The 10,880-nt window shown below is 45.7% G+C and overlaps 1 long non-coding RNA gene across 1 annotated transcript; it reads left to right on the forward strand.

Moving 5' to 3' along the window:
* The first annotated feature begins 7 nt into the window (after window positions 1-7).
* On the forward strand, window positions 8-7,405 carry LOC132654339 (uncharacterized). The gene is made up of 3 exons (XR_009592043.1): window positions 8-143; window positions 1,716-1,943; window positions 2,489-7,405. It is a non-coding gene; the product is annotated as an uncharacterized LOC132654339 (long non-coding RNA).
* The last annotated feature ends 3,475 nt before the right edge of the window (window positions 7,406-10,880 follow it).

The raw sequence follows: 10,880 nt of genomic DNA on the forward strand, positions 1-10,880 counted from the left end.
CTGCCACCAGGATCCACCTCCTAAAAGTAAGGTTCTGCTGCCTCCCAGGACCCAAACGCTCACCAGCTGTATCCAGAAGGAACTGAATAACCTTTTCCACTGTGCCACCCTCCTCATGACATCGTGATGGACTGCCATTGCCGGTATTTTTATGATTTAAATTTATTTTGCTTTGATTTCAGGAGTGTTTTGCATTTCTATTTTTTTACTGTGCTGTCTGCCACAGAAACTTATAAAAGCTATTTCTAGCAATCAGCTCCTTCTGCCTGGAGGCATCTCATGGTCTCCAGCCCTTTCAGCCACATTGATTACAGGGATTACCTGAGAGCTCCGGGCTCTCCTGTGTTAACCCTGTCAGAACATCATCTGGTGCGTGTGTGCGTGTGTGCGTGCCTGTATGTGTGTGTGCTTGGTTTCTCAAATGTGCTGGGTTCACGTCACAGCATTAGCTTATTTGGGGCTAGTTAGGGCTGAGAAAGCAGAATGCTGAGATACAGTCGGGGACGGCCTCAGATTTGTGATACTCCTGCCTCAGCCTCCCCATGCTGAGATGACCACAGGCACCACCACACGAGGCTATAATAAGCAAAGTCCTCGTCCACTGAGTATTTCAAAGGTTCTCACTCAGCTTCACTGGTCCTCAGGGAAACACAGGCCACAGCCTCATGCTGGACACTGGTCCTCATGCCCTGGCTGAAAGACACAAGTCTGCCAGTGCTGCCATGAGCTAGGAATGCCCAAACCAGAGTTTGCCGCTGGTGGGAGTGTGAACCCAGTCCCTTAGCATGCAGCCCAGACACAAATATACACTTTAGCCCTAAGTAATGCTGTGACATGAACCAAGTGCTTTGGAGAAAGCAAACTCACACACACAGACTCACTAAATTAAGTTCTGACCGCGTTAGCACAGGACTAAGAACCTGGCGGTCAGCAGAAACTGTTCTGGATGATCTAGCTCAGCCTCATTCTGTCTGTTGAGAAGCCTGAGGGATAAGTCTGAGGTTTCCCATAGAAAGGAGACAGCTCTGCCTCAAGTGTACCAGCAGCACCCAGCCAAGAGTTCCCGGGCAGCTGCTTCCCCGCCAGACTGTGAGCCGTCATCTATTAAGGATGCACAATTATAAAACCCCTTCCAGGCTTCGACAAGAAGCGGGCTCTCGGGGCTGGAGAGATGGCTCAGTGGTTAAGAGCGTGCACTGTTCTTGCAGAGGACCAGAAGGTGGTTCCCAGCACCAACCCATGTCAAGAGCTTACAGCCATCTGTAAGTCCAACACCAGGGAGCCCGGTGCCTCTGGCTTCCACAGGCGCCGGTACTTGTCTGGACATACTCCACACGGACATACACGCACATACAGATCATCGCAAATAATAAAAATAGTTGTCTACCCAAACTGACTCTTGGTACACATTGTATGTAGGTTTTCAAAGTCACCACACACCAGTGTAGTTTCCGTAGCAACGTGGCTCCTCTGGGGGACAGGAAGCCAGGCTCTCGCGGCTCTCTGCTGGAAACACTTCCATCAGCTGTCAGCATGCTTCGGTCACCTAACAACACCCGCTTACTACAAGTTACACATAGTTGGCTGCACATATTTGAGTGATTGAAAACCAGGAGCTTTGGAGGACACTTGTGCTCCCCAGCATCCTGCCACAAGCCAGGGTCCCACACTCCGGAAAACCCCTCCTCCATGAGCCCTTCTTCATCACCCTGCAGGTGGGATCACCCTGCAGGCTCTTCTGGGAAGTTTCTCCAGATTGCTGATTTGCAGAATTTTACTTGCTGCAGTGTCCCGCTAGCACAAGGCACAGCCTGGGGACGTGCGGATCAGCCAGTACTAGCCTGGGGGCCGGTAAGCTCTTGACAGACCATGGTCACACGGCTGAAACATGAGTCTTTTTGCTTTCATCCTCAGAGCGATGCTTTTCTTCATTACTATCTCAGGTATTCACAAATTCAGTCTCTCTATCCTTGCCATAACTTAGAGATGTTATTTTTATTTTTTTACTTTCCTGAAGCAGGAGGATTATAATAAACTCATGGCTACACAGTAAATCTTGTTGATAGATAGATGGATAGATAGATAGATAGATAGATAGATAGATAGATAGATAGATAGATGGATAGACGGATAGACAGACAGGCAGACAGACACAATAAGGCACAGTATAGCCATGTCCATGTCTGGAAACATATCTGGGTTAGACAACTCAAGCTTTTCTCTGTCCTGCACAACAAGGTCTCCAGAACCATGGTGGACAGTAGATGAACTACCAAGCATGGGCTCTGGGTATCAAGACAATATGCAACCACACATGCAGTAAGTGTGGCTGGACAGGAGGGAGGGGAGTGTGCGTGTGTCCTACTGCTTCCGTCCCCAGCGAGCACGCTGTTGTTATTCCTCAAGACACTAGGATTTTTTTTCGTTGAAATTCAGTATTGTCTCTAATTAGTGGGTGTTAAATAAATATTTGTGTTTCAACTGACAGAAATGTTCAAGTTTCACAAAGCATCCTGGCATAAAACGTGATGTTGGTGAAGGGGAGCTAACTCAGGGATAGCTTGGATGATGCCTCTCAAAGTGAGCTGTCCCCATGGCAGCATGGTCTGAAGAGCACTATTCACGCCCTCTGATGCTAAGACGGAGAAACTGCCCCAGCTCAGAAGACTAGAGAGAAAGAAAAAACTATCCCAAAGGGACTTGGGACTTACACACAAAACAATCAGTACGGTTGACACACAAAGCTACATGTATGGACTGAAATTAAGTGTCCCTGGAAAAGATGGAAATTGTGAGATGAGGAGGACTGAGGGGTCTTCTGAGGAGCCTGAATCTCAGGGCCATCCCAAAGGAAATGCTTGTGACAAACACTGAGACTCGTTTTGAGGCTGTTAGGAAAAGGCTCTGGTGGTTTGGTGAAAACATATAAACATCTAAAAACTTCTTCACCAGATCAACACGGGCTGACAATAAACCTGATGTTTAAAATGAGAACACAAGCTGGGCAGTGGTGACGCCTGCCTGTGATCCCAGCACTCTGGAGGCAGAGGCAAGCGGATCTCTGTGAGTTAGAGGCCAGCCTGGTCTACAGAGTGAGTCCAGGACAGCCAACGATGCACACAGAAAAACCCTGTCTCGAAAAACCAGAAAAAAAAAAAAAAAAAGAAAGAAAGAAAGAAAGAAAGAAAGAAAGAAAGAAAGAGAAAGAAAGAAAACTGGAATTCTCTGAATAACTAACCCAGTGAGATGCAGCAACTAGCATTAAAGTTCATACATTTTCATTAATTTAAGATCACCTAAAACTTTATTATCTACAGTGAAGTGACGATGTTTCACTCAGCCACGCAAAGACTCTCAGACAGCAAATTTAAACAGATGTTGGGCACATTGCTTACTTCTCACACGGCTGTGACTAAGTGCCTGACAAGGGCAATGTCAGAGGGTTTGTGGGCTGGAGAGATGGCTCAGAGCTTAAGAGCACTGTCTGTTCTTCCAGAGGTCCAGAGTTCAATTCCCAGCAACCACATGGTGGCTCACAACCATCTGAGATCTGGTGCCCTCTTCTGGCCTGCAGGTGTACAACATGCAGGCAGAACATTGTATACATAATAAATAAATGAATCTAAAAAAGAAGTGACATTAAGGAGAGGGTTTGTTTGTTCTGCGGTGGTGAGTCTGTCATGGTAGGAAAGCCCACCTGGCATCTGCAGGAAGCAGAGAGGAGTGATGCCAACGCTCTTTCTCCTTTTCCCTTTTCACGCGGCACCCTGCATTCACGGAGGTCTGTCCTCGAATCTCTGAAAACATCATAGACAGACCCAGAGGTGTGTCTCCCAGGTGGGATCAAACTGGATCAAGCCGACAATGAAGATGTCCTGTCCTGTGGCACAAACACGTTCCTCTCAGAGTAATAGAAGAAAGCAAGATGGGGATAAAAGGACAGGCTTACAGGTGACATGTGAAAGACTGGGAAAGAGTGGCAAGAAAAACCTCGCACACGGGAGTGTACACCTGGAATCCCTGCACCCAGAAGCTGAGGCAGGAGGATCCCTGCAAGTTCAGGGCCAGCTTGGGCTACGTTTTGAGGCCCTGTTTCAAGATAAGAAAGAGGACTAGGAAGAGGAAGAAGCCTGCAATGGCTTCCTGACAGGCGTGCCTTTTTGTAGTCCTGCCCCACGGTGCATCGGAACCAGCATGCCATGGTGTGGCTTCCAAGGAAACCACCAGCTGCCCAGCCCTGCCTGCTCCTGTGGAGAGCCAGCTGCAGCGCTACAGTGCACAGACAGGAATCCACTGTTTTCCTGAAAGAGTCTGAAGTCACTCTTCCAGAGCAAGAGGAATGCTCATGCTCTTTATATTGCTTTCCCCTCCTTTTGATAGGTAATCTGGCCAATGGAAGAATGATTTTTCGGAACAGAGAATTCTAGGGTAAAGAACTGTAGAAACATAAACATAAAAATAGGATTTCATTTCAAACAGGAAGCACACCAGGCCACATTTACCCTTTCCTGTCACTTGGATTAGCTGCCTTGCTTCTTAAGAAAGCTTATGGCACACCAGTTCACCACCGTTAACCTCTGCAGTAAAGCGTCACTTTATCCACACTGAACGCTTGCGCAGACATGCATCCGCTTTTAAAATCCTGGCTAAAAGCCTGTGAAGTGATTACAACCTTGACAACGATCCAGCCTTCACAAATGGTGCACATAATTTCTTTCCAGAGGAACAGAATGATCTAACCAAAAAAAAAAAAAATAAATAAAAAAATCTATAAGCTATCAGGACCCAGGTTTAATTCCATCAGTGAGCTAGTACTTTACAGTGTGTGTGTCTGTGTGTGTGTCTGTGTGTGTGTGTGTGCATGAAGGGAAGGTGGCGTGAGACAAAGTCCCCATTTTGCTCCTGGAGCTTCTGGAAATCACTAAAGCCCACGGCTCTGCACTGAGATTCTCACTTCTCCAGCACAACAATAACGTGGTAAGAACATAGCAAATTATCACTGCCATGTTAAATAGAGGCCAAATCCACTCAGGACCCATGGGATGAGGAGAAAAACAGACCAAAACAATGCTCTCCACAGAGCATTGTTTTAGGTAATTTTGCTGCTGCTCTAAAGAAACACTTGATCTAGAAGCTTGAGGAAGGAGGCACCTCTTTTGTCTGTGATTTGTCGGAGACCACTCAGCACTGTGAGGAAAGCAAGGCCCTGGGAACAGGAGGCAGCTGTCCTCTCCTGCCACAAGGATTGCCAGCATTATCCCATCCAGCACGCTAACCACCAGGACAATGCCGCCCACACTGGAGTGCTCAGACTTTTCTGGAAAGCCCTCAGGCTCAGAGGTGTGCCTCTGAGGTGACACTGGACCCTGTCAGGTGGGGGACTACTGAGCATCTCGGCTGTCAAGGGCCAGTCTCCCAAATGTAGGGCTGATGACACAGTCAAGTCCAGGTCCAAGTTCAAATACCTAAGCCTGCCGGTTTCCTCAGTCTGCAAGGCTAAGCCCATTCCCCAGCCTCTCCCTGCTCTGCCCTTCCTACAGCAAGTGTGGCCAGCCACCAGCCTTCTGGGAGATGTGACAGAAGGTACTTGTCTGCTTGCTGCAGACACTCCTTAGCATTCTTCTCAACAGTGATTGAGAGGTGAAGAATTAACCCAAAACTCTTAGGAAGCTGAAACATAATGTCACACATTCACTAGACATGAAGTTTATCTGAGGCTTTATCTCCAGTACCAGACACTCAGAACTCCAAGATTACTGTGCAACAAGAGCAAAACCTATTTCTCCATTTCAGTCCATTTAAAACTTAAAGGGAGCTGCCTCGGAAGGCCTGTGCCCCAGTGTTCTCATCTTTGGAGTGGTACATCTTCTTACTGATAAAGCTGATGCTTCTGCCTCATCAGCAAGCAATACCATTCCACCATGATGAAAGGCAAATGACAGCAAATTTCACTTATACACCAGGATAACCCTTCAATCGTGCAATTTCCTTATCTGAAAATTATCCCGCTTCTCCCCAGACAAGCCTTCGTTCTAACAGACATGATGCCGCAGACACTTGTCTTGATGGACAGCACACACCACCCAATGCCACGCTGGGCTTGCCCCGTCACTCAAGACACAGACACTGAGCCTCTGAGCCTCCTCAGGAGAGAGCCAGAAAACCACACGTGTCTTGCATCTGCTCATTTTCTTGGCAGGAAGAACAGGCTGTCACGGAACCACCTGCTCCAGCCCAGAGTTCGCCAGCTGCCTAGATGCGATGGGCAGAAGATAGATCTCATACTATGCAATCAGCTGAGCATCATAGATCAGCCAGGCAGACAAGAATGGTGGAGAGCGTGCAGGTGGGTATGTGTCAATAAATGCTCCTTGTTCTGATCTTCACAGAAGAGCTACCAAGGAAATGCACGCCCTCGTGTGCTTGCCGCATTCAAAGGAAGCCAGACGCATCTTTAGCAACATAAAGAAGTTGCTATTTCACTCTTAAAATTATCAACATAAGGGTGTCTGGACTGTGGCAACCAGGAGATCTGTGTGTAAGGCAGGTGGAAGAGCAGGAGCATAGGGCACATCCCAGCACTCACTTCATTTCTAATTACCCGTGTTTAGGAGCAAATGTCCCGGACCTCCCTTCAGTCCTCCCTTCAGTCCTCCCTTCAGCCAAAAGCAGCCAGCCTAAGGCGTCCAGAAAGGCAGCCAGCTGAAGGTGTCCAGAAACGAGCATAAGAGAGTTGACATTCATCTTCATGTTTGTCAGAAGAAAATTAGTGTTCAAACCTTAAATCAATGACGAGGTCCGAGAGCACAGTTTCTCATCCCGTGGGCCGGGAGATCAATCCTACCAACCACAAAGGCTCTGACGCCATTTCTTAAATATCAAACTTCTTTCAAGATACAAACAGACATAAAGAAACTCACTTGAGACTATCAATACAAGATTGTACAAACATGCAGGGCTCAAATACGATTTTTAAAAATCTAAGAACTCTTGCTCTGAAAAATAATAATATCAATATGAAAAGACTTGAATATCTTGTGTCTTTGCATTTAAATATCACATTCTTTCTGACACAACTTTTTTTACATGGGAATCTCAGTCAAAGGCAACCACAAGTGTTGCCAAAGACAAGAGTTCTCTTGACACTGTCTGCGGGCTCCTGTCCACCCCCCTGTGGCTCAGACTGTCACACTCGCTCGCCTGGAAATCACACACCCTCATCCTGCACTGTACCTTCCGGTGGAGCTTCCCCACCTCCCTCAAGGCAACCTGGTCTACAGAGTGAGTCTAGGACAGCTAGAGCTGCATAATAAACCCTGTCTCCAGAAAGAAAAGCAAACAACGAAACATGTTAGGGTCAGCTCCGGTGAGCGTTCCCCTTGGGCAAGATCAGGGAAATGCCTACACACGGACACGGGCTGTCTGCACCTCAGGAGCACAGTGGGAAGGACATGGTAAGAGTGGTCCTGAGGGCAGTCCATGCTCTCCGTTTCACCATGGTAACGCCTGTATCTTCTGCCTCAAGAATAACAGGGCCCCTTGGCCTCAGTGTTTCTGTATTTGTTTTCTAATGTTACAAATTGGGTGAGTTAGCAAAAAAATAAAAAATAAAGTAAAAAAAAAAGATTGTTAGAGTGAGGCAAACTAACTGAAGACAAAATTCTGCATAAAAAATGAAAATCATGTTAACCAGAACGTATGTGGTCCTCACATGAACAGCCCGGATCACGGCCCTTTCACACTTCTTTGTAAAAATCACTTACGGCTAAAGGATAAGAAGAAAATCTCTGATAAAAATTAAGGTTGCACGATGATCTATCTATCAACAGCTAAACATATTGATAATTCATTAGCCTTAGCTGGGCCTCCCGGCCGTAACACACAGATGGCTGCTTGGTCTCCTTTCTTTTCCAATTATTATAAACTAACTGTGTCCTTCCCCTGGAAGTCTAGGTTCACGTTCTCCTTCGATATTTGACCAATCCCGGAGGTTAAATCTTTAAATCTCAGCGTGGAAACTGATGCATGGGGTTCAAAATCCACGCGCATTTCCCAGCTCCCACACAGACAGCAAAGGCTTCGGCGTGTGTCATGCAAAGCCTTCACAAAAGCCTCCTCGCGAAAATAAAGTTTATCCAGAAGTGAGTAAGTGTGAAGGCTGTGAACCGCTGAGTGGATAAAGACATCTGTCACACAGGCTGGCAGCCCGAGTTTAACCCTACAACCCACGTAAAGTAGAAAACTGCCGCCACAAAGTTGGCCTCTGACCCCCACACACATGCTCTGGCATGTGCACCATGCCCACCCACTCACAAACATTTAAAATACACAATGATAATAGCAAATGATTTTAAAAAATAGTAAAATATGTCTATTTTTTTGCTTTTCAAAAAATAAGGTGATTTGTTTATTTAGTTAATGATGGTTCATTTCTCAGTGCTGTAATGTGGACCTGGACTGTCCCCAAGGCCCACACACTGAAGGCTTGGTCTCTGCTTAGTGTTTCTGAAATTCGGTAAGACGCGGGACCCAGCAGAAGGCTTCTTACAGCACTGGGTGTGCCCTTGAGGGAACAGAGGGGTTCTGCTCCCTTCCTCCCACTCTTGTTCATTCTCTGCCATGAGGAAACTAGTTTCTTCCACAAAACATCTCCAGAATGTGTCACCAAGGCCCTGAGCAATGGAGCTGGCCATGGTGAGACTGTCACAGTGTGAAGCCTGTGACTTCATCTCCAGGACTCTGAATCACAATAAACCTTTCTGCATTAGAAGCTGCATATTCCAGGTATGTGTTATAGTAATAGAAACCCAATTACATGAGCAGAGACTCAAGGAGGGGGAATGAAGGGGAGGGAGGAGTGTTTTTAAAGGTGTTGGTCACAGAAAAAGAAGAAGCATAGCAAATCTTCTCAATCAATCCTTATTTATTCAGATAAACACACATCAGTAAGGAGCTGGTGCTGGTCAAGCACCCATCCTAAACAATGGTGGGCTTCATGGTACCCTGGCAAGAATGAAAATAATTCGTTTCTTTTCTATTGCTTTGTATTAGTTTTGTCTCCTCGCAAAGGCTCATAGAGAGAAAGCAAATAATTTATATCATAAATATGTCAAGCTAAGACTTTATCGCTTTTCTACTTAAAGAAACAAGAAGTTCTATAGAAAGAAAAAGCCTCTCAGCAATACTTCCTCAAAGTCGAAGGACAAAGATGAAAAGCCAGATTTGAACCCTTAAGGCCATGTCTGTTTGAAGTGATCTCCATGTTTTCCTCTATTACTTCATTTTCCTCCCAGTGGCCCTAAGATGCAGCCAGCAGTGTATTGGCCTTTGCCTGTTTGAATGAGCTGAGTCACAGAGCTTCAGGACGATTTGCCTGGTAAGCTGACTGCAGGGCAAGAACTCAGCCCACTTGGCATCCGTGAGTTCTTAGGTACTCCGAATACTGCTTACTACCTAGGCGGCATTTTTATTTTATAAGAAAAAAATTATATGCAAAATGGTTACCATAGTTCTTGACCATAAGAAGTCAGCCTGAGGCAGCTACAAAGGTTCCCTTGCTGATCATTGGGTTGATGTTCATGAATCATAATGCTTGTTGGTGGATTATAAAGTAATGTTTATATTTTTAGTTTATGCTCATGTCTACAAGCCCATGTTCTTTCTGCTGAAACAAAATTGGTTTCTAAACTCTTTCAGACTGCAAAGATTTTCTTCCTGGATTAAAATTATGTTCTCATAGAGAAGAACTATCTATGTGTCTCCTCTGTTTTCCCAACATAAAAATAAACAGATTGATACGCTTTATAATTATAACCTTCAACAGAAAACACACATGCACCCTAAAGCAAAACCAAAGCACCTACACCCTATAGGATAGCTTTCAATACATGGTCCTGGAGACATAGTGAAAGCAGATGCCTAAATTTGATTAGTTTTAACTGAGAAGGGAAGAGTTTATCTTCCATTGATGGAAACTCACATGGGTGATGAAAAATTGCCAAGCAATTTTGCATGAAGCAAAATGAGCCAAGAACATAGTAGCTACAGCCTCCACCAGATGCTCCTCATGAGTTAAAGGAATGTTGTCTCCTTCAAGTGTGATTTATTTGGAAGAGCTTTTAGCGATAATTTCCAAATGAAGCCAAGAAGCATTTTATTGAAATGAGGTGTTTCAACACTGAGGTCAGTCTAAGCGGCAGCCCAGTTTCAAACAAGCGTTCAGCTGAACACATCAAAAGAATCTGTGCTTTACTTCACACTCTGGGGACTCAACTCCAGGAATATCTACATTATTTCATATACATACAGATGAGAGCTGATAGAGAGATAGATAGATGATAGACAGATAGATAGATAGATAGATAGATAGATAGATAGATAGATAGATGGATGGATAGATGGATGGATAGCTGACAGACATAGAGGTAATTTGGTCACTCTAAAAGAATTTGGAAGACCTGTTGGAAGACCTGCTTAGGCACCCAAAGAGCAATAGAGCAGAATTCTCTGAGACAAGCCCCACTTCCCTAAAGACAATCTCAAAAAGAAGGTGGTCACCCTTAAGAAAATGAGCAATGCTGCTCCTTTATAGATTCCTCAGTGAATCCTATTATCCCTGCTCCTCCTACAATCAAGCAGGTCAGCTAAATAAGCCCCTTGTTAATATTTCTTCCCAGAAATTCAGAGGCCCTCTCCACAGCCTCCTCTAAACCCAGAGGCCTTCACCATAGCCTCAGTGCAGCGAACTCCTGCTAGAGAGGAGTAAGTTCAGGAACACACCTTTCAGAAGACCTGGTGCTAACAGGGCCCTGCAGAAACCCAGGCCGCATGCTAGGTACCAAGCAGCAGCCCTCAGGACTGACTGAACTGAAGTGGCACTC

The sequence above is a fragment of the Meriones unguiculatus genome, chromosome 5, assembly GCF_030254825.1.
Source record: "Meriones unguiculatus strain TT.TT164.6M chromosome 5, Bangor_MerUng_6.1, whole genome shotgun sequence".
NCBI lineage: Eukaryota > Metazoa > Chordata > Mammalia > Rodentia > Muridae > Meriones > Meriones unguiculatus.